The sequence below is a fragment of the Dermacentor albipictus genome, chromosome 5 (genome assembly GCF_038994185.2).
Source record: "Dermacentor albipictus isolate Rhodes 1998 colony chromosome 5, USDA_Dalb.pri_finalv2, whole genome shotgun sequence".
Lineage (NCBI taxonomy): Eukaryota > Metazoa > Arthropoda > Arachnida > Ixodida > Ixodidae > Dermacentor > Dermacentor albipictus.
This window is the reverse complement of record NC_091825.1, coordinates 44,533,474-44,558,332: the sequence shown is the minus strand read 5'-3', so window position 1 is coordinate 44,558,332 and position 24,859 is coordinate 44,533,474. Positions and strand designations below refer to the sequence as shown.

General features: G+C 44.4%; 1 long non-coding RNA gene across 1 annotated transcript; it reads left to right on the top strand.

Moving 5' to 3' along the window:
- Positions 1 to 361: 361 nt before the first annotated feature.
- On the top strand, positions 362 to 12,144 carry LOC139059873 (uncharacterized). Its single transcript, XR_011514435.1, has 5 exons — positions 362 to 1,210; positions 2,121 to 2,226; positions 3,642 to 3,759; positions 6,147 to 6,259; positions 12,021 to 12,144. It is a non-coding gene; the product is annotated as an uncharacterized lncRNA (long non-coding RNA).
- Positions 12,145 to 24,859: the final 12,715 nt, after the last annotated feature.

Sequence of the window (24,859 nt, the reverse complement as noted above, 5' to 3'; positions counted from 1 at the left end):
CAAACAGATTTTACGGCCCTGTCCGGTTGATAGGGCTGCTCCACAGGCTGTCCTCACTGTTGAAAGCAATGTCAGCAAAGTTGTTGAAAAAGGCCGCCTAAAACACGCAAAAACATGGAAATAATACGCCTCTACTACCCACGCTACTCATGCGATCACAGTTACCGGAACCACAGACGGCGAAGTAAACAAACGACGTCATTTCCCTTCATTTCGGACCGAAGTAGTTTCTCAGTTGCGCGAGTCTTCCTTTCGAGCAGGGCGCGACTTGTTCCGGGGACTGTGAGGGCGCTGCGGTCGAGCTCTGCACCAAGTGAGCGGCGCTGCTCTGCTTACATGTGCACGTTACTCGCGGGTGTTTGCGCTTCTTGTGCTGTAGCCGATTTTATTTTCTCATTGCGTGTGCCTTGTAACTGTCCTCGGGCACGTGGCTGGCGGTCGAGGTCTTTTGCGTCCGGTCCAAGTTTTGCGCTCATGGAGACGCCAGTACCGGCGACGTGTGGGTCACCAAGCGTTAACATTGCGTGTGCACTTTGGTTTGTAGGCCCACCTTTTTTTCCATCTCACTTTCTTCGGACGTGCACTCTCAGGTATGGTGTCTGTAGAATATTATACTTCAGCTTAAACAACAACAGAAAGAAATAACGGCTGCTTTATTCAGCGAGCACCATGTAAATGCCGAGTGCCGCGACTAACAACCATAACTGTGCCAGGCTATAGCAGACGACGCTCGGATGCTTGGCGCGGAGGTCGATGGCAGTGCTGCGGTGGCGGGAACGGCAGCGGGCTGCATGGTGCGCATAGCCGAGGAATTGGGGTACTTAAAGAGGACTATAGGCCATCGCTCTATAGGCGTTGTTGCGGCGGGCGGCCGATGTGGTGCTGATCGTTTGATCATATTTACGCGGTGCTTAGAGAACATGTGCTCCTTTTTTTTGTGTGAATTAACGATCACTAAGCCCTGGGGCCTGTGCAACGCTATTAGCTCGCTGTATGTTTCTTGCGGTGCGCCGTTGTTGATTATCGTAGTGCGGTCAATTCGCGCTTCTTTGTCTCGCCGCTCCCGCATCGGGTCACAGTGCACGGAAGAATGTGTTGATAGTTGTGCTATCGCGTGCTGTAGTTCACCGCAATTCAACACTACGCTGGACGGACTGTTGGTGCAGGCGATGCGACGTGAACGGACACGCAGAAGCGCTCGCCTCAGAAGGTAAGTCCGGCGCCTTGCGCATTCTTATGGTTCATGTAGTGTACAGTGCTCACGGAATGAAACGCGTCAATTTAGGGCTTAGTAATGCGCATATATTCGTTTTCACCGGCTGTAGTTCGTGTCACATCGACGTAATTTTGGTGCGTACACGTACATCGGAGTCCTCGTCACCTTTGGTCACCAAATTCCTTGCGACATGACATGGTTCTCTCGCGTACTTTGCACGTTTGCAGGGCTTTACTAAATGCTCCGTGTCGCGTTTCATTCCGTGAGCACTGTACCTTGTCATGCGCAGCAGAAGATGATTAGTACAGCTATAAGAACAATAACAGTGATTTCCTAATGTTCGTTCGATATCGGAGTGCACATTTAGCAAAAAGTTTCACGAAAATTACCCCGAGGTTAATGTTCTAAGTGCTTCATCTATTGTTTATTTTCTTTTTGTTATGAAGTATGCTAGCGCCGGGTCATCGCTTCGTCTGAACGGGCAAAAAAATTCAAGCAGGAAATGTCACTGCTTCTATACGTAATTTCTCAGCAAGAAATCGTATAGACAATTCTAGAAGTACGTTGATGTGTTGCGCAAATGTTTTCACAGCTAACGTTAACGCGCGACGGCATCCAAATGATCTGACTCGTGAGAAGATTTTAGCTTGGATGCAAACTTTGATGCTTATAGGTTGTCGCCAAGGCAACCTGTATTTCTTGTGTTTAGTGTTGTTTGTTTTCGTGCCTTTGACACGTTGAATAACCGCCTGTGATGTAAGAATGAAATATTTAATTTCTCTAAGCGGATGCAGCTTCATGTAGCTGGCTGTACGAGAGCTTTCCCCAATTTGACGCGATGTTGTCAAATCACAAGTTTGCAGTTTCAGCAGTGATTACAATAAACTGAACATTTATTGTTTAGGGATGTCACAATTTCCTGAGACGGAGGCATCTCTGCACCACATAGGCTGCGGCACTATGCAGCTTGAACAGCACGACAAAGCATCTGATCTGCCTGCTTTGACAAGGTACGTACTAAACGGTCACAGCCATTTATGTGTTCTAGGGTCTGTTCGTGTATTTGGCACCTGTCAACTTTTCTGAGTCTCTCATGCAATTTATAAATTCTTGCTATTCTACAATTTTACTAATGTTCCATTAAGTAATGAGAGCGAAGTTTTATTAGTGCAGATGTTCTAAAGCTGCTGAGAAATGGGGTGGCATAGGATTGCGAAAATGCACGTAAAAAATAGTCCTGGCGCTTTGCTTTCTTAATTGCTAGCAATGAAAAATCCCTAATAAAATTAGCAAAGGGACACTTGCTTTAGGTAAGTTCATTAAGATACGTTCCAGAAGCAGGCTAAGTTTGCAGCAACAAAAGCACTGAGAAAAACTCACTGATCTAAAAACATGTTAGTTTCTGCTTTTCCAAGTGTGCTGCTTGTGTACAGTGTGTCAAGGTAAATAATGGTTAATAATGTATGCATAGAAAAGTGTGGATGCTGAGAGAAAGCTTTAGGAAAGTGCGTGCTGTCTTTCCAACACAGGATTTCTGTCTAGAATTTTTGTAAAATATGAAGTGCACAGGCTGGCAAACAATGTTCAACACTTTTGCTTTAGATTTTAATGTAGCCAGTTCATTATGTGTCCCTAGTATAGCTTAGCGTCAAGCTTGAAGCTGATCTCTGATGTCACATCAGTTGCAGGATGCAATAACGTGGTATCACATACTGCTTGTTACGCATGTCAGTAAACCTGGTGCAGTTGTCACAGGTGAGAGTATAACTGAAAGCTGCGCATTCTTTGCCCTTCTGCACATGATGTGGGATAGAGTTTGAACTATGCTATAGTGGCACCATCTCCCTCACCTTCTCTTCCTCATTATTCTGTCAACTTGCAATAATATGCACAACTTCTAGAGGCTTGATTATGGTGTTGTCTGCTGAACTTGGCTGATGTGAATTTCAGTAGTTTGGGGTACCCTCAAAGCTATGCTGTACTTTTCATGCATTTTAAAATGGTCAGTTTGACATATGTGATTGGCTGTGGCATTCTGAGAGAAACAAGGCCTCTTGTGAATAATGCATATATGCATTATTAGCATTTTCTAATACTCTTTCAAGAAGCAGCCTACAGGCTGCTCCCCGAAGAAGTGACCACCTTTGCTTACGCTACGTGGCAGTCTGGTCCAGTTTACTTAACCTGTCTGCCATCTATGCACGAAAACGAGGAGAGAAGCGAAAAAAGGGACCTTCGATTTATGTTTTTGCACAGATGGCTCATACATTGCACTTTTCTTATCTCGCATGCTTTGTTAACTCAAAGCTTTCTATGGGCGAATATCATTTCATTCCTATTTATACCTAATAAGAATTACTTAGTTCACAGTGTCACTTTTTATATTATACTTTTGTGAGACTAAGCTCACTTGTTTTAATGCAAGTGTGGCTGGGCCTGCAGAAAGAGTAAGCAGACTACTGTGTTGCTGATCAGTGCTGATCTCCACGTCCGAGCTGGTCCTACAACATCCAGGCACCACTGTGCTTTGCTTCATTGACAAGGTAATATGATATAGACACCTTGCAACTCAGTATCAGTTTTGAGAAATATGCTAAGACACAAGGGTTGGCCTTGGTGATAAATACACTCGTGTTCTTTTTTTTAAGCGTTCTTCTTGCAGTGTTCCTCATGTACATGTTTTCAGAGGATGCTTAAATGCAAACTGCCATGGAACTTGTTTATGCCTTAAAGTAGCACTCTTTCACCAAGAAAAAAGCCTTATTTAATGCACAATTCATAAGAAAGGTGAGGAGGTGACAGGACATAACAGTCTAACAGCCATCCAATTTTACTGCTTGCAGAGCAATATAAAGTGAGAGGTGAAAGGGCAAGAACAGATAAATCGACAATGTATGTTGCTCACACAACTGCGAAAAGAAGCATGGCTACTATGACACTTGTTTTACAATGATAAATAAGCAGTCTTGCTATCTGATAATCCACTGGAGGGCGAGCCAACTCGCAGATTCTCTGTAACACATGTAAGGAAAGGCTCACAAATCTTGCCAGCCCTATGCTCGTAACACATTGCCACAGTTGCATAGTTTTCAAACAAAATAATGCAAGTGAGCTTTGCACCACCAAATGACCTGAGCATTCAGTTGACATGGTTGCAGATCCAGTCATTTATACATTGGCCTGTTTTGTTGACGTGGTGTCTACTGCACGACAGTGGTATTTAATATCCATCAACACCCCTGTGCTCGACGTACTCTTTCTTGCATGCTTTTTTTTCACAGGTAGTGGAAGATTACTTGATTCCAGAACAATTTGGCTTGTTCTGCACATGATAGTGAACTTTCCAGTCTTATATTAAACATGGAATTGGGTAGGAAGATGTGGTATTTTTTATAGTGCCCTGGTGCATTCAGATTGTGCAGAGGCTTCAAGCTTGTATTGACAAAAATTGGGATGAAGCCATAAGAGGAGAATTGTAAAAGTGTAACGAAAGCCTCCTGATAGATATGCTGAGTTGTGCTGCTGTGGACACTTATTGGTTATCCCTACTGGGTAACGCTGTTAAAGTTATGGATGCTTTGACACTGTAGGGCCTACAAGGTGGCTAGCATTACGGAACACATTAAAACAACTGTAGGGATGCATGTTGTGCGATTGTATCATAATTGGCCCACAAAGTGACCACCTTTGCTTACACTATGTGGCAATCTGGTCCAGTTTACTTAACCTGACTGCCATCTATGCATGAGGAGGAGAAGGGACTAAAAAATGAAGGGACCTTTGATTAATGTTCTTGTACAGATGGCCCATACATTGCATTTTTCTTATCTTGCAGGCTTTGTTACTTAAAGCTTTCTACGGGCGAATATCAGCATTTCATACCTAATAAGTATTGCTTTGTTCACAGTGTCACTTTCTATATTTACCGTATTTACTCTCATAATGATCGCACGCACGTAATGATCGCAGCCCTGAATTTTGTCGTCCAAATTCGATTTTTTTTTATTTCGTGTGTAATGATTGCACCCCTAACTTGCTGCAGCGATATGTCATGTGCCAAGTCTAGCTATTAATGATCGCGCTTAGCATCTGTCGAATGCTACGCGAACAACTCTTCAAGATAAACCAAGTGGTCTGCACGCACCAAACATTTTTAAGCAGATGCTCGTTTTCATTCCTTTCATTACTTTCCGCACTTCCATGACAAAAAAGCTACAACCAAAATTGCCTTTATTATGTGTAGGCTTTGTAATGGTTGTGGTCAACAGCAACAAAAAAGATGCCTTTCGATTCTTCTCATCTGCACTCGTGGGCACGCAACAAATCACGAGCGGCAACAATAGCAGCCACGTTTACACTGATACGTTAGAAGTGTACCCTATCCATACGCCGACACTTGTAACACAGCTAAGATATTTGCCCACCCTTAGCACAAACGTGCTGTATTAGGATAGTAGTGAAGACAAATGCCGCAGTTTCTGCAGCATGCCCGCCGTGTCTTTCTATGTCACTGGCAGCTAAGCGTGCCCATCTGTTTCTGCCCCCTCATAGTGGACATGGCGACGTTATTGCCACAAACTTACCGATATTAACGATATTATTCATTACTGATATGGAAGAAACTTTCAATGCAAGTAATGTACTCGAGAGAAAAAAAAATCGCGTTCGGCGCATTTGGTGTTTTCAGCTTGCTATGCTGGCCGCCACTTTTGTTTCGGTGTCCCGCACTACATACAGTGGCAGCCACTTATTTCTTGACCTATTGCCATCCCGCAGCAAACGCGGGATGAAAAAAATTCTTTTTGCGGGAAATTTAACCGGCATAATGATCACACACCTGAATTTGTGACCATTTTTTTTTTACAAAATGCGATCATTATGCGAGTAAATACAGTACTTTGTGGCACCAAGCTCACTTGTTTTATTGCAGGTGTGGCTGGGCCTGCAGAAAAGCTGTAAGGAGACTGCAGTGTTGCTGATCAGTGCTGATCTCCACGTCCGAGCTGGTCCCACAACATCCAGGCACCACTGTGCTTTCACAAGGTAATATGTTGTGGACACCTTGCACCTCAGTACCAATTTTGAGTTTGACTTGATAAATATTTAAGAAGACACAAGGTTTGGCCTTGGGGATAAATACACTCGTGTTCTTTTTTTGAAGTGCTCTTTCTGCAGTGTTCCTCATGTACATGTTTTCAGAGGATGGTTACACTCCTTAAATGCAAACTCCCTTGGAGCTTGTTTAGGCCTCAAACTAGAACTGTTTCACCAAGAAAAAATCCTCATTTAATGCACAATTCATAAGGAAGGTAAGGAGGTGACAGGCAGTGTCTAACTATCCAGTTTGACTGCTTGCCCAGCAATATCAAGCGAGAAGCGAAAGGGCAATGCTAACAGATAAATCGGCAATGCATGTTGCTTGCACAACTGCGAATGCGACACATGGCATGGCTACTATGAATGCTGATATGACGATAAAAATATTGTAGTTTTTACATTAGCCGGTAAGCTTATTAATATTTTGCACCAGCAAACAACCAGTTTGGTAGCCGTAGTTGTTGCACTGCTTCAGGAGTAAGATATTCTTTTTAATGAAAATTGAGTAGTGCTGCGGTTAGCGAAGCTATTTCTGCCTGTACAATAAATTAGGCATTTTTAAAGAGGCGGCATATAACAATTGTGTTGCTGTGCCACATAATTAGTAAAGTGAGGGGAGGTTTAAGTAAGCAAAAGAGGAAGATTAACCTTGTCGTACAAACAGATCCTTGTCTCAGCTGTCGTCACTGTGATGCAACGGCTCCCAGATAACTGGGGGGGGGGGCTAAAATTAGCCTTAAAAAGCTGACGCAATAATACAAAAAGCCATTGAAGAGTGTGGTTGCACCTATGTTTGACCAGTGCAGTATCGGGAGCAGGGCCAGACAGCAGCAGAAATGTTATGTAATAGAAGCTGGTCATATTGAGTGCTCTAACATGCTAACAAAAACTGTCATTTAGTTTCTATAGTGGTATTAAAGGTGCATTAGTCTTTCCTATAAACAATTCTGCACTGGCATCTATGCAGTGTTTTCCATCTGCATATTCCGCAGTGCGGTAGCAAAAAGCTGTGAAATCTGTGTATTCACTTGCATGAGCTGGTTATGCTTCATGAATACTTTGTTTAGCGCAAAACGACACACACAAGACGACAGGACAAGGCGCTACTCTCAACTGACATCATTTTATTGCGTCACTCCTTTATAGACCGCTCAAACCAGAGGAACATGCGCAGTGAGCACAATGCGGTGAAGCCACCACCAACATCCGATCCAAAGAGCGCACTCATGTGACAGAATCCAAAAAACCAAATTCAGTGCTTTACTAGGTTAAGGAAGGCACACTAATGCACTGTGACTCCAGTGACTTAATGAAAAATGCTTCCGATAACTCTCGGGCGGTGGTGTCACGGCTCTTTTTCAAAATCGTGGTATCACGAAACATGGGTTTGCATTTGCATGTTTTACAATGCTGAGCCAAATGGGAACCTGTGCCTGTTGGTATGGATCGCTCATGTTCTCTAAGGCGCTCGTTAACACAGCGGCCTGGCTGCCCTACATACACTTTGCCACATGACAAGGGAATCTTATAAATGACACTGACGCTGCATTCTACAAACTTCACGTGGTTCTTTTCACAATCAGGTTTTTTACTTGTTTTAGAAATACGGCTGCACGACATTGACAGTTTCTGAGGAGCGGAAAACACTACCGGAATTTGGTATTTAGTGGCGACATTCTTTAGATTGTGAGCCACTCTGTGGCAATACGGCACAACTTCAGGCCTCTTCTTTTGTGTGATGCAGTTACTTTTGTGCCGCTTCCCTTTCAGTTTCTGAAGCAATACCTCCGAGACTGACGTCACCACCACACTTGGGTAACCAGCAGCCTGCAGCCTATTTAACTGTGCAATGAAACTCATGTTCGCAGAGTGATGACAAGATTGCATTAAGGAAGATTCTAAACACATCAAAGCAATGGCGCGTTTCACAGTCTTTGAGTGCGCAGACGCGTAAGGTAAAAGTTCCTTACGTGCGCGTGGCAAGTACATCTGACAGGCGTGGCCTGTTTGTAAGGATAGCTGCAAATCTAAAAACTGGAGTTTACCGTCCCTAGATAGCTCATGTGTGAAAGTTAAACCTTTGCCATTGTCATTGAAAAGTGTTAAAATATCAGCTACCGTCACGGAGCATTCGTTGTTAGTCTGTTTTATCACAACAAGAAAATCGTCAACATATCTAACAATTTGAACCGAGTCATTGTTTAAGGCACTCTTAAGAGTGCGGTCGACAAAAGATAAAAAAATATTACAAAGAGCAGGCGCCACACATGAACCAATACACACACCATTTTTCTGGATAAAAAGGTTATTTTCGAACAGGATAAAAGTTGCACTTAAATAAAATTCAAGAAGGGACATGAAACTTTCCGAAGATAACCCGGTGGCATTGCAAAAATCTACCTCGCCACTTTCTTCGATGCACATCATCACACTGCGAAATAGCTCATCATGCGGTATAGAATCGTAAAGATCTTCGACGTCAACAGAAAAAATGTTGGCTAATGAATGGTTGTCTTCCAGAAAGGAAACAACATCGAAAGAATCCTTTATGCCATAAGGATCGTCAATAGTTAAATGATTAAACTGTTTTTGCAAAAAGCGGCTAACCAAAACCTGCCGACAGTTGTTTTCACTGACTATTGTACGGAAAGGCACATCCGGTTTGTGCGTTTTTGCAGTGAAAAAACCTCTAAAGCAAGTAGCTTACATTGTTTTACATCTTTCACAATCTTGGTGAGGCCTATGACACAGACACACAAATATCAGGGCCCACTGATATTTGTCTCCTGATCCTGCTGTTCTGGTCAGTCACATAGCTTTTGCTGTGTGCCGTGCAAGGATGCTTACGTTCTGCATGAAGAATGGACATGTTCCTCAAGATGTGGCGAGTCTCTTCGGGAACGTCAGGCCTTCCGTCGGTCACGTGCGGCGAATGTGTCGGATTCTTCGTTCTGAAATTTGGGGGCAGGTACGCCTTCTGTACGACTGGTTGAGAGCTGCGTGCTACTCGCGCGATGCACCTATTGTGGCCTAGAAGAAGTTTCGTTTCTACAGACTTCTATCAACTTGGACTACAGAATTCTGGTGGACACAGCTGCTGCTACTCCTCCGGTCCAGACTACCGTGCAGAAAGGAAAAAACGCAACCGGTCACCGCTGGTTTCCAGGTACTCGGTGACGTCAGGCTTCCTGACGAAGTTGCTGCATTGCTAAAGAATGGGCCGAAGTACAGCACGGAACCAAGAATTCCTGCACATGAGCTACTGGCTTTGAACAGGCGCATCGCAAGGAAAGCAGAACTAGAGGACCAGGAGCGGTGCCTCCTCGATAGGGTGGACAACCTTCGTAGGACCGCCACTGGGAGCGCGCCACCTTCGACAGCTGTGATCAAAAGGACAGTATCTTTCTTTAGAGACAATGAACTGCGGCTGTTACTGAGTGACAAAGAGGGCGGGTTTGTGATAGCTCCGTCTGCTGTCTTCAACAAAAAAGCCATTGAGGCTGTCAACAAACACTTCATTCTGGCAAATGAGAAAGCTCAGAAGGTAAAACGCAAAGCCATTTCTTTGTTGGAAAATATAGGCCTCACCAAGATTGTGAAAGATGGTAAACAATGTAAGGTACTTGCTTTAGATGTTTTTTTTTCACTGCAAGAACACACAAACCGGATGTGCCTTTCCGTACAATAGTCAGTGAAAACAACTATTGGCAGGTTTTGGTTAGCCGCTTTTTGCAAAAACAGTTGAAGCATTTAACTATTGATGATCCTTATGGCATAAAGGATTCTTTCGATGTCGTTTCCTTTCTGGAAGACAACCATTCAGTAGCCGACATTTTTTCTGTTGATGTCGAAGATCTTTACTATTCAATACCGCATGATGAGCTATTTCGCAGTGTGATGACGTGCATCGAAGAAAGTGGCGAGGTAGATTTTTGCAATGCCACCGGGTTGTCTTCAGAAGGTTTCATGTCCCTTCTTGAATTTTATTTAAGTGCAACTTTTATCCTGTTCGAAAATAACCTTTTTATCCAGAAAAATGGTGTGTGTATTGGTTCATGTGTGGCGCCTGCTCTTTGTAATATTTTTTTATCTTTTGTCGACCGCACTCTTAAGAGTGCCTTAAACAATGACTCGGTTCAAATTTTTAGATATGTTGACGATTTTCTTGTTGTGATAAAACAGACCAACAACGAATGCTCCGTGACGGTAGCTGATATTTTAACACTTTTCAATGACAATGGCAAAGGTTTAACTTTCACACATGAGCTATCTAGGGACGCTAAACTCCAGTTTTTAGATTTGCAGCTATCCTTACAAACAGGCCACGCCTGTCGGATGTACTCGCCACGCGCACGTAAGGAACTTTTACCTTATGCGTCTGCGCACTCAAAGACTGTGAAACGCGCCATTGCTTTGATGTGTTTAGAATCTTCCTTAATGCAATCTTGTCATCACTCTGCGAACATGAGTTTCATTGCACAGTTAAATAGGCTTCAGACTGCTGGTTACCCAAGTGTGGTGGTAACATCAGTCTCGGAAGTATTGCTTCAGAAACTGAAAGGGAAGCGGCACAAAAGTAACTGCATCACACAAAAGAAGAGGCCTGAAGTTGTGCCGTATTGCCACAGAGTGGCTCACAATCTAAAGAATGTCGCCACTAAATACCAAATTCCGGTAGTGTTTTCCGCTCCTCAGAAACTGTCAATGTTGTGCTGCCGTATTTCTAAAATAAGTAAAGAACCTGATTGTGAAAAGAACTATGTGAAATTTGTAGAATGCAGCGTCGGTGTCGTTTATATAAGATTCCCTTGTCATGTGGCAAAGTGTATGTAGGGCAGTCAGGCCGCTGTGTTAACGAGCGCCTTAGAGAACATAAGCCATACATGATCCATAGCAACAGGCAAAGGTTCCCATTTGGCTCAGCATTGTAAAACGTCCAAATGCAAACCCATGTTTTCTGATACCACGATCTTGAAAAAGAGCCGTGACACCACCGCCCGAGAGTTATCGGAAGCATTTTTCATTAAGTCATTGGAGTCGCAGTGCAGTAGTGTGCTTTCCTTAACTTTGTACAGCGCTGAATTTGGTTTTTTGGATTCTGTCGCATGAGTGCGCTCTTTGGATCGGATGTTGTTGGTGGCTCCACCGCATGGTGCTCACTGCGCATGTTCCTTTGGTTTGAGCGGTCTATAAAGGAGTGACGCAATAAAATGCTGTCAGTTCAGAGTAGCGCCTTGTCCTGTCGTCTTTCTTGTGTGTGTCGTTTCGCGCTAAACAAAGTATTGATGGATTCGCACCAACTAGCCCGCCAACGCATTGTGCTGGTTATACTTGTTCATTTAATGTAAAATACTTGTGGAAAAGTATTAGACTATGTCAGTGGTCTTGTATTGCAATTCTGCAGCCATTTCTATTCTTTGTGAAACACGAACATTTAACAGAGACGAGAACAAGACAATGCGAGGACGAGCACTTGCTTTCAACTGCTGTGGTTAATATTGAAATATCAATTTACGTAGGTAGAAAACTCATGAGCCTCCGTGTTTTCTTTTTCCTGTTTCTCTGTGAGATGTTCACGCTTTACACACAATATCATGCAAGAACCAGCCAAATCAGTTATGCAGTGGAGCTACCTATTGTGCATGTCAGTTCCAATGGCTTGTTGTAATCTAACAGGGCCGGCTGCTTTGTTTACATTTTTGTGCAGATGCATACGAGCACTGTTTCAAAAACGCCGAACACTGTGGATACGGAGGCAAGGAGGCTGAAGGACCTGAACAAGCACCTGGCCACGATGCTTCGGAATACAAAATAAAGATGGTTTGTGTTAATTGTGGGCCCTAAAAAGTGTCCTCTTTGTCTCTGAGCTGGCACATCGGCCGACTCACGTGATCGAAATTAATCGCTGCAATGTTGGCAGAATGTGTTACTGTGTGGAACTTCACCAAAAATATTGCATGAACAAAAGAACTCATTCAACACAAATGCGAACACTTGTAGAATGCAGCTAAACAAGAATGGTGTCATTTTGCATAGCTGAATGAGAACATTTTCATGTAGCATACACAAACGAGAACGATATCGTTTCGCATCGCCGTGCGAGAACTATCTCGTCAAGCACAGCTATGCAAGAATAATCTCGTTTAATATACCCACACGAGAACGATCTCGTTCATTGACGATGTCCACTCGTACACATGTGATGTACGACGTCGTCGAGTCTACGGAGCAATAATAGCGTACAGAAGTTCTCGTGAAATTCTCATACATATTTTTTCAATAGGGTTGTGTACCGTCTTCAATCGTCAGTTGGGATGGTGGTACTTGTTTATCGTCATCAACAGCTTCGCGGTACATCCACTTTCACAGGGTGGAATGGAGGTGGATTAAAGAAAAAAAACAGTAATGCGTAATTCTTTTATTTTTCACGTCGTGTTGTACCGGGCCAACGTTGGAGGTCAGCTCGGAGTTAGTAAGGCTGCAGTGATGAAAGGTGACTTCGTGGTACTGCAACACAGCGTTGAAAACCATGAACCAGTAAACAGACTTCCCGTACTTTAGAAGTGCCAGAGAATTCGCTGTCTTTGGGGTATAGTTGTCAGATTGACATACATATGTGAATATTTTATTTCTTTTGTAATTATTTTGCTGGATGTCTCAAGATTTCTGTTCCATTGTACCACAGTGCAACACTGTAGGAAACGGAACCCAGTGCCGCGAGGGATGCGTAGGCCGTAGTACTGTGGGCCGGCCCAAGAACTTTGGAGCCTGTCTGGAGGCACACATTGATCCAGCGCCAAGCTGCGAGTGATTTCTTCGCAAGACAAGATGTTCAGTTCTCATACCGAATCACACAATCACAGTAAATCTACGGTGGGTCACAGTTAGAGTGAGCTGTCTTTGTTCTGATACCGCATTGTAGCTGGTAGCACTGTTCAGAAGGGGCACTCATGAGAAAATTACGTTGGGATTTATAAGTGGTCAATCTTCTACAATATGAAAAAAGCCATTCTTACCTTGAGGGAAGCCTTCACGCTACAGGCTAATAATTAGGTGTATTCGATGTATGTTACAATCCCGTCATGACCCAACATTGGGATGACAATAACAATATACATTGGGATGACAATAACAATAAAGTAAAATGACAAGGGTTCCTAATAAAGTTGATCTGCAGGCAAATTTTGAATTGTGTGGGTTAATTAAGGGCTAAATAAAAATTGACAAACCTTCACTTTCTGCCAGTTTAGAGGCGCTATGTGAAACTCTTACAAAGTTTCCCCTTAGCCCTGGGAGAGAAAACATTGCAGCAATTTCATGTTTCGAGACTGGGGGTCATGTTATGTGTGATCCGTACTGAAAGTCTTGAGTGTGTAGTTTTACTATGAGGGTAGTTGGTTTTCCAGCTGACTTCAGTGAACTCAATGAGGCACGTTGTTTACATTTGGTTCAAATATGGAACTTGTTGTGGGTGACGCATGATCAAAGTGTAACTTGTGTGCCTTAATTACAGTTTATTGTAGAAAAATCCCTGTACAAGCTTTCCAGAGCATTAGAAGCGTATTTCACGAACGGAATACGACGTTTGACCAATGTATTGACAGAACACAACGTTCCACAAAGTTGACATTTCACAGGAATAAGGGGCTTCTTAAAGGTGGGTGCAGATATTGTTTAAATAGCGTCAGGTAATTAGGGCATTGTGAAGGTTCGTTAAAGAATTGCTTGAAAGCATTACACGGCCGTTATGTGCAATGTTTTTCGTTGTCCTAAAGCAACCGTATGTGCCGTGCCGTTCACATTCGTTGGAAATGAGGACCGTGTTAGGGGTGAGGTGAGCAGAGAGGTTAACATTTCTGGCTTATGTATAAGTGGTGGTAATAATGACTAAATCCTCGTTTTTTACACACACATACAGCTTTTCTGGACATCAGGGTTTAGGTCGCGTGTGTGGCACCTCGTGGCCTATTGACCCTAAGCTTTTCAAACTTCTCGGGGTTACCTGCTGATGAAGTCAAGGGAAAAAAAAATTAAAGGCTATTCTTTCTCAGTGAATTTCACCACAAAGCTTGTCCCGCCGGTGTTATCAGTGTTCTTGAGAAAGAGTAGCCGCTCGCCGGCTGGAAATGATTTGTGATCCAAAGAGCGTTTAGTTGCGACGATGCAAACCAAACGATCATCTATTCCGGGCTTTTCCAAAGCTTCCAGAAAGGCAGGGCGCGATAACGTAAAAGTATTCGAAACTTTTCTTTTCCTATTCTGCAATCAGGACTCCATGATTGGTCAAAACCTTTTTTGGACCACCGCCACTTCACCTGCCTGTCACGCGACGTCACGAAATCCGCGATATCTCCCCATCTGATAGGACCTGTACACGCTGATCATTCATGATATGAGCGAACGAAAGAAAAACAGTTATTTCTGATTTGACACCTTTTCGCCACTAGCCCTCGGCTATTTGTCAAAAGTTTTCGAGCTGCACCCAGTTCACCTGCCTGTTGCGAGACGTCACAAAACCGCGGAAACTCACCGCGTCAAAGTGATGTGTACGCGTTAAAAATGCACTAATATGCCGAACAAAACTGATTTTTTTTCTGAACAACCGCACGCTGCCCCTGAATAAAATATGGCTGCCGCCGATCGCTCGGGCATCGGCTAGTCGCACCTGTCAGAGAGCATGGATTTATTTGTGTATAATAAAGCTTTTTGCGTGGCCATGTAACGTTTTCGAGAGCTTGCGGCGCGTTCACGACCTCGTTCTGCCAACTCTTCTTTGCTGTGGATCCGTTTTAGCGCCATTCTTAGGCTTCCATTGCATGCCGCCGCGATGTTCGACCAGCCACCGCAAGCTATGTAAGGGAAAGCGGACCAATTGGAGACGCCGGCATAACCTCTTCATCCGGTTATCGATTTTCAGTGCAGCGGCTCGGCCCTGTTGAATCCCTCTCCACTTTAGCATGCTTCTCGCCTCTTGTCAGCCCACGAGAGAAGATGAGCCACTCAGTGCAGACAATTTTATTCGTTTTTCAAACAAAAAAATCTGACCTCCTATGAAGGAGGAGGTCGTTTGATTGGTCTGTTCAGACAACCTTGAGTGTGACCGCCCGATGCTTACGTCGGCGGTTAGGCAGATTTGACGTCAGAATATTGGAACAAAAACATATTGGAATAGTTTTACGTTATAGGGCCCGAATTCAGGTCTTTTTTTAATGCTGCGGTGTTAGCGGGCTAGGATAATCGTCGGATGCGCTCTGCGACAGCTTTTCTTCAGTCGGACCCATGGTGTAGGATTTATATCTTACACCGTGGTGGGAACACATTCTTAGCGTCTGAACGTCGCACAGCGTGTACGAGAGACGCCGTCGTAGACGGCTTTTGATTTTGACCTATCGGTTTCGTTAAGGTGCCACGAATTATACCCCCAGCAATTGTGCTATCCGCACTCATGCGCTACCACAGCAGCTGCAGATAGAGAAACAATGTGATTAACTTATAGGATGAGCACATGAACAAGTTGGTTTTAGGATGAGCACATGAACAGGTTGGTTTTGCATCTTGAGACAAAAGGCACGACACAGAAATTGCGCAGACTGTATCTGTGTCGGCGTCCATTAGGATGCTATGGACTAAGCTGCCCACAATATTACGTCACATTGGGTGGCCACCGGGCCAGTTAAACCTTTGGGTATGAGACATACAGTACTTGCAGTTATTTGTTATAGTGCTGTCCTCTCACGGTTATCCAGATGCACGAAGGAAATCGCAATTTGAGATTATTGTGCAGCATAATAAATGCGGGATTTGTGTGTTCTATATAATGTCTATCTGTCATGCTGCCGTTACGTTTTTATAATATAGTCGCTATCTAGACTGGACTAGCGCACATCGACCTTCAGGAAGGCTGTCCCCGCACTCAAACGCCTCGCGCACAACATCTCCCGCTTCCCTGTATCAAGAGTAATGTTACTGTAAAGGACATCATTAAGGAATGTCAGTTCGATAAAGGTGACACTTGGCACATACGACAATTTTCTCGCATCCTTATTGCCCGAGAATCGGTACCAACCGTCGAAGAATGACACCGTAGAGTGCATTGTATATAATGTGAAGGAGTCCCCTTCCCAAATTTCCGACCCGACTCGCCCTGTAACAACTGACGGGCAGGCATCTCGCTTATAAGCGCAGTCGCCCGAAAGTGGCCGGGCGTTGGTGTTGGCTACATGACCTACTGGGCCTCTTTTAGACACATGCCGACATTCTCGTTTTATTTCGCACCGTCAGGTTTCAGCTGAACTCCTTCTTAATTGAATATTTTAATGCGAAAGCATTATATGCCCCATGAAGCAGAAAATGCGACGTGCGGCGTCAAATCTATATATGGTATCAAAACCCACGCGACCAAGTGATCACGTCACGTTACCAGCACTCGACCTGCTGTGGCTGGCATTGCGATATCCCACGGTGAACAGTCACGGTGTCGGATGGATTCCTTGTCCCACATCCAAAAATTTGACTTTGCCAAATTCGAAAATTGAGCTTAACCACTTTCATAACCAATCTCACCCACTCCCATAACTTAGTTGGCCCACACTGAAAATTTGGATGGCCTACACATAAAAAAGATTTTCTTTGCCAAACTTGAAAATAGATCCAACCCATATTCAAAAGCGACCTGACCCACTCCCGAAATTGACTTGGCCCACTCTCAAAATTTGGGTGTTCCATACCCCCCAAAATTGACTTTGGCCTGTTCGAAAATTGAGTGGATCCATGTTCAAAACCGACCTGGCGCACTGCTAAAATTGACTTGTCTACCCCGAAAACTTGGGTGATCCATCCCCAAAGTTGACCTTGCCCGATTCGAAAATTGAGTAGACCGAAGTTCAAACCGACGTGGCCCACTCGCACAATTGATTTGGCCCATTGCCGAAATTTGGTCGCCCACTACCAAAATAGACTTTGTCTAATTCGAGCACTTGACCAAGTGAAAGCTTTCGCGCGGAGGAGTCAGAATGCTTTGGCCTTCAGTGCACGCAAGGCTACTTAAATGCTCCTAAATTTCTGTCGCGAAATTTGGCCACCCTGCCAAAGTTGCGGCTTTTTACCTTTAAGTTATGTTTTTCATTTAAGCTAGTGATGTGCCGAGGTTTCCAGCAGATTCACCTAACCGAAGATGCCCGCATTTTTGTCTACCTCTGTTTATATATTGAGGGATTTTTGATAGTCTTTGAGACCATACCATGGCCACCTGACACTGCTGCTTAAAAAATCATTTTATTTTCCTGATGCCTTTTGGAAGTTTATGCCTTCTTGAAGTTCATGAACCTCTTAATTCGCTCTAATTGTAGCCAATTGTGAAGATTACGATACCACGGAAGTCGGCAATCATGCAAAAGCCATGGGATTAAAGCCGTTAAGTTAATTTTACTGTTAGCACGATAGCCGCCTTTTCCCATTTCGAATGAAAATATTCCATTAAGGAGCGCTATATTTAAGCATACAAATTCGCACTGTAAAAATTATGCAAATCTCACGCACTGTGGTAATCGATGTAAGCGAGGCTTTCTTAGCTGTTTGCTTTGATTTACAATAATTAGCGGTGATGTTGACTGCTAATGTCTAATTTCTTCAACGTTTGGTTCAATGCGAGAATAGCGAGTTATAACAAAAGTTGCCTTACGTGCACCACTGCTTTTTGTCGGCATAGTACACAGAATATACTGCGAGACGTGTTTGCTTGATGCGTTGTTGTGCGCCTTTGTTTATGACCTATGAGAGGTTTGAGCATTGTTATTGCTTCACATGGCATTTTGCATCGCGGGAGAAGTGTTAGCAGAATTACGGGGCTGCGCGTGCCAAACTCACTATCGAATTATGAGGCACGCCGTAGTGGCGGACTCCGGATTAATTTTGATACCCTGGTGTTCTTTAACGCACACATAAACCTAAGTGCACGACCGTTTTTGTATTTAGCCCCCGTCGAAATCCGGCTGTCGCGGCGGGGATCGAGCCGGCGACGTCGAGTAATGCTATAGAAACAGCTACCACGGCGAGCACACAAGCGTTCATTTAACGTGCGACCGCTTCCGTATGTCGCCTAGACCCTACGGTGAATTAATAAGGCGTTGCATCTGCATGCCCTGTGTCAGTTGTCCGCTTCACGAATTTGCATGGTGTTTATTTTGCGACAGGCTGTTATTCACTCGTTTGGCGATTGCGCAGGTTGTGCCCACTCTCGGCCTCATCTCCTTGCCCCCTCTCCACCATTCTATTTGCCTGTCAGGACTAGCACATTACTTAAAGGGTAAGCGCTGCAGTTTCTGCAATGCACTGTAGAAGTGCTGCTAGCTGAGCCAGTTGGTTCGTGCTGATACTTGGGAAAACCATCGAAAAAAATGAGACGCAAACACGACAGAAAGAAGAGGCACCACAACGCTTGTGGTGTCTCTTCTTTCTGTCGTGTTTGCGTCTCGATTTTTTCGCTGGTTTTCTCAGGTATTAACTTATTTTGTTATATATCGCAAGCTTGACAAGGACAAAAGAAGACACATCAGACACTCACAGCGCTACTTTCAACAACAGGTTTATTTCTCGTTCTCGTCGCTATATATACACCCTCGACCCATCATACACCACGTGTAACATTTTTGGAAAAATAAACAAAAGATATAAACTGGGAACCACACGTAGGCAGTTTCTTAATTCGCATATTCAAAGACATGTACACGTTCAACGCGAACAAAGATAATTCAGCTCTTTTGATGATAATGAAATGGAAGTTTTACTGACGCATGCATCGCCGAATATTGCTATGTGTCTGGCTTCTATTATCAAGCGCGTCATTTCACACCTGCTTCTAGTCATGATCACTGTTTCTTGGTCTGCACTTGCATCTCTGGCAATGGATGGCAAGAAAGCCGTCAGCGGCCACGTTGTTAACTTTGTTACTATGTTCTCGTAGCCTGTCATTTATGCATCTACCTGTTTGACCGATGTAGGATTGTCCACAGCTGAGAGGAATACGGTATACCACGCCGGCGATGCAATCAACGAATTTGTTTTTATGTTCTTTTTCGCATGCGCTACGTGGGATTCTTTCCGGCCTTGTGGTTTTACAGTGGCTGACCAATTTATTAGGTGCCTAAAACACAACGTTAATGCCGCTCCTTCCAGCAATCTTCTTTATTCTATGGGAGAATCCGTGCATGTAGGGGATGACGGCAACCTTTCCCTTGTTCATGTCAGTGCTCGACACGTGCACCTGCTCCGAACTGCTTTGCTGAGCCTTCTTAAGCAGTCCTTCTGCGACTGACGCAAGCGCGTGGCTCGGGTAACCAGCGCATCTTAAACGCGAGGCTTGCCGTTCGAAGCTATCGTGCATCAGGTGTTGGCATGATTTTTTCAGTGCTTCGCTGAAACACATCTTCGCGATTCCCCTCTTCACAAGATTTGTATGCGCGGAATGAAACGGTAAAAGTGGCTTACTTGCCCTAGGTTCGTAACACCAGCAGGTTTCGTTATCGGTGAGCACAAACTTAATATCAAGGAATCTAATCCTCCCGTCACATGACATTTCAAAGGTCACTTCTAGTGGATTTAGACAGTCACGAATAGTGGTAAAAACGGGAGCACATTCATTAGTAAAACAAGCAGATGAACAGTCAATGAAAACTAAAAAGTCGTCAACATATCTAAAAACTTTTACAACGTTAAACTCGTGAAGGCGCTGTGACAGGTCTCTGTCAAGTTTGGCTAAAAAGAGATTACTTAGCACTGGTGCTAGGCAAGAACCTCTACACACTCCTTGTTTCTGCAGATACAGGGTACCTTTGTTATCGATAAACGTAGATGACAAATAAAACCTAAGTAATTCTAAAAAATTGTCAATGGATGTACCTGCTTCCGTGCTAAACCTAACGGCACCATATGCATCTATGCAACTGTCAATACAGGTTAATAATTCTGATTGCGGCAGAGAATAATAAAGGTCTTTAACATCGGCAGAGAAGGCCTTTAACCGTTGATTTTCATGCGCTCTTACAAAATTTAAAACCTCCTCAGAACTCTTTGTCAGGAAAGGGTCACTGATGTCTAACAAGTTTAGTTTTTCTTGAAGGTACATGGCGACAGATTTCTGCCGCGTGTCCCTCTCAGAAACTATCACCCTGAACGGTACACCTTCTTTGTGAGTCTTAGCGCTGAAAAATACTTCCAGACAATCCTTGCTTTTTTTGATGCTGTTCGTCACGCCTTGCAAATTCATCTTTTTACACAATTGTGTTGCTTTTGCTCTGACCTTATTGCAAGAGACGTCATTTCTTTCTTTAAAAACTGCCGATATAGTATTTATAGCTTTCTCATTGAACTCTTCATGCGAAAAAACTGCGAAGCCACCTTCTTTATCAGCTGGCAACACACACAGATCATGCTGTAACAAGTATGATTCTACGTGTTTCACAGGTAATTTCTGACATGGAGGCTTACAGCTTTTTAAGGCATCGACACCTTCGGAGTTGATCCTCGTGGCCTCGTCCTCTGGAGCACGTCGGGAAACCTGACGCACAATAGATAAAAGTTCAGGTTTTTTCTTCGGGGGTTGCAGCGCAAACTTTGGTCCGAGCCCCAAGACATCACGTACAGGTTCAGGGAGGCAGAGTCCTTCGGGTATATGTACGTTGCAGGTCGCATTTACGCGCACTTTGCTCACCCAGTGATGTAGATGCGTCAGCTGAAGATTCCAGTGGAACTCCGTCATTTGGTCTGCCAGCCGTAGATGCTTTCGGACTTGCAGTTCCGCTGTGTCTGGTTCATAGGTGCTGCGCAGCTGCGTCCCCAGAAAGGCTCTGAAAAGTCTAGCCTGTCGGAGCCATTGTGAGCGCTGGATTTTTAGGATCCTTGTCCTGTGTCTATTCGACGGAGTCCATTCGACGGAGAATTACTTAGGTTTTATTTGTCATCTACGTTTATCGAGAACAAAGGTACCCTGTATTTGCAGAAACAAGGAGTGTGTATAGGTTCTTGCCTAGCACCAGTGCTAAGTAATCTCTTTTTAGCCAAACTTGACAGAGACCTGTCACAGCGCCTTCACGAATTTAACGTTGTAAAAGTTTTTAGATATGTTGACGACTTTTTAGTTTTCATTGACTGTTCATCTGCTTGTTTTACTAATGAATGTGCTCCTGTTTTTACCACTATTCGTGACTGTCTAAATCCACTAGAAGTGACCTTTGAAATGCCATGTGACGGGAGGATTAGATTCCTTGACATTAAGTTTGTGCTCACCGATAACGAAACCTGCTGGTGTTACGAACCTAGGGCAAGTAAGCCACTTTTACCGTTTCATTCAGCGCATACAAATCTTGTGAAGAGGGGAATCGCGAAGATGTGTTTCAGCGAAGCACTGAAAAAATCATGCCAACACCTGATGCACGATAGCTTCGAACGGCAAGCCTCGCGTTTAAGATGCGCTGGTTACCCGAGCCACGTGCTTGTGTCAGTCGCAGAAGGACTGCTTAAGAAGGCGCAGCAAAGCAGTTCGGAGCAGGTGCACGTGTCGAGCACTGACATGAACAAGGGAAAGGTTGCCGTCATCCCCTACATGCACGGATTCTCCCATAGAATAAAGAAGATTGCTGGAAGGAGCGGCATTAACGTTGTGTTTTAGGCACCTAATAAATTGGTCAGCCACTGTAAAACCACAAGGCCGGAAAGAATCCCACGTAGCGCATGCGAAAAAGAACATAAAAACGAATTCGTTGATTGCATCGCCGGCGTGGTATACCGTATTCCTCTCAGCTGTGGACAATCCTACATCGGTCAAACAGGTAGATGCATAAATGACAGGCTACGAGAACATAGTAACAAAGTTAACAACGTGGCCGCTGACGGCTTTCTTGCCATCCATTGCCAGAGATGCAAGTGCAGACCAAGATTTAAAGAAACAGTGATCATGACTAGAAGCAGGTGTGAAATGACGCGCTTGATAATAGAAGCCAGACACATAGAAACATTCGGCGATGCATGCGTCAGTAAAACTTCCATTTCATTATTATCAAAAGAGCTGAATTATATTTGTTCGCGTTGAACGTGTACATGTCTTTGAATATGTGAATCAAGAAACTGCCTACGTGTGGTTCCCAGTTTATATCTTTTGTTTATTTTTCCAAAAATGTTACACGCGGTGTATGACGGGTGGAGGGTGTATATATAGCGACGAGAACGAGAAATAAACCTGTTGTTGAAAGTAGCGCTGTGTGTGTCTGATGTGTCTTCTTTTGTCCTTGTCAAGCTTGCGCTATAACAAAATGAGATATGCCGTACCAACAAGCCCCTATTGCTATCCTCATCAGGTATTAAGTTTCTGCGAAGCTTTTAGGGGGATCACGGATAGTTACAGCTGTCAATAGGCTAATGTGACGACGCTCAGGGAGCTTCAGAGGGCATTGTGCATATGCGACGCGATCGAAAGGTTCAAACGAATTTCTCGCGTCTCCTTTCCTCTCTGTCACGCTCTTTCTATGTGTATGCAAGCTCTGAATGAACCCCCGACGCGGCGTGCAAGACAGCAGCAGCGAAGGAAGAGTCAAATAAAGCTTTGCTTTAAAAATGATCTTTATATGAAGTTCGGTGTTTGACGGAAACCCGTCTGATCGGGATGAAACCTCGTGAAAAGGTAGACAAAACCCGGGCCACTACGCCGACCAAAGTAAAATGTAAAAGAAAAGAAGACGTTTCGGCTCCCACACGGGAGCCTTGTTCAGAGGCAACAGAAACAAAGGTGTTAAAACAGCTCGTATAAATAGTATTGAACATGTGACGCAGGCAGCGCGCATAGACTGATGGCAGATTGCCATCTCTCCTGTTCAGAGTGTGTGGCGCAGTCTGAATCATGAGCAACTCAAGATAAAGGCCTCGAGATAGCCCTTTTTCCTTGGCAAGGACCCGTGCTTTCCTCCAGTCGATTGCGCAGCCGCTTGGAGCGACATGCTCAGCCAAAGCACTGGATTTCACATTTTCATTGCTCACGTCATAATTGTGCTGTTTAAGACGCCTTTCAAAGTCACCAGTTTCACCAATATACATTTAGTCACCCATGGGAAAACGTACAGAACACCTGGGGATTTCTCTTTTGGTAATTTGTCCTTAACACTGACGTGCGATTGTCGTAGTTTCTGCTTTGGAATGTGTGCCACTTGAACATTGTAAGAACGCAGAATTCGGCTTAGAGCTTCACTTGTGGAAGGGATATACGGTATTCCGGCGCGCTTTTGACTAGAGGAAGCACAAGGTAACTGTGGACGTGCAATTTGTCATTGCACCGCATTTAAGAAAGAAACCGGGTTACCACAGGCTGGCTGATAGTTCCCGCCGTACCACGCTTATGTAGACTGCGTAGTCTTTCGGTCTTGTGCAGACTTTCTCCGCGTGTCGTAGAAGCGTGGAAACCACTGCCCTTTTGTGAGAAGGAAATTGCAGAGAGCCGAAATGCAAGTAGCGTCCTGTGTGAGTTGGCTTTCTGAAAACTCCGAATGACAAAGTATGGTATGGTAAAGCTTTAATGAAGTCCTACAGATCGTGAGTCTTCACGAAGCGGGCCACTCCTGGGTGGGAACCGGAAGGCCGAGCCTCTCGGCCACATCGTGGGCCTGCTGGACAGCCCAGAGTTGGTCAGCCTGAAGAGGGCTGAGGAGAACCGCCTCCCATCTGGCCGAGCTGTTGGCACACCGTCAGAGCATGTGGTGTAACGTGGCTATTTCTCCACACTCGCGTGAGGTTGCATTGGTGTAAGTATCCGGATAGATTTTATGTAAGTGCGACGGATTGAGATAGACCCCTGTCTCTCAATCAGCATATCAAGGAACGGGAGCTTGCCGTCGACTTCCTCTTCCGCCGTGAACTGCATCACTGCTTCCATGCTGTTCAGGTGCGAAGTGAACGACTGAACTGCTTCTTTGGGAATGACGCAAGAACAGTCGTCCACGTAGCGATAAAATGCCTTTGGAGCAGGGCTGAACGAAGAGCGGTACGACTTTCAAGTGCTTCCATTGTGAAACTAGCGGCGGTTACCGATATAGACGCTCCCATAGCCGTTCCGTGGACCTGTTTGTAGAAACACTTTTGGAACGTAAAGTACGTGTTTGATAAACATAACTCCAATAACCGAGCCAGGTCTGGTGCATCGATGGGTGATCTTTCGGGTAGAGTTGCATCCGACTCCCGAGCCATCTTGCGTACATTCACGGCCATTTCCGTTGGCACACTAGTGAAAAGTGATTTCACGTCTAAGGAAACCAAGATATCGTTTTGATCCAGTACGACGTCACGAACTTTGTCCATGAAGTCATAAAATTTGCGCATGGGAGTGGCACGTTGTTTGACAAGGGGCGAAATGACACGATGCAAAAATCCTGATAGCTTGTGCAGGGGTGAACGCGCAAAATCTACAATTGGACGCATGTGATGTCTGGCTTGTGAACCTTGGGGAGTCCATAAAAAGCTGGTGCCGAACCATTGTGACAAAGTAATGTGAAATACAATGACTTGCGT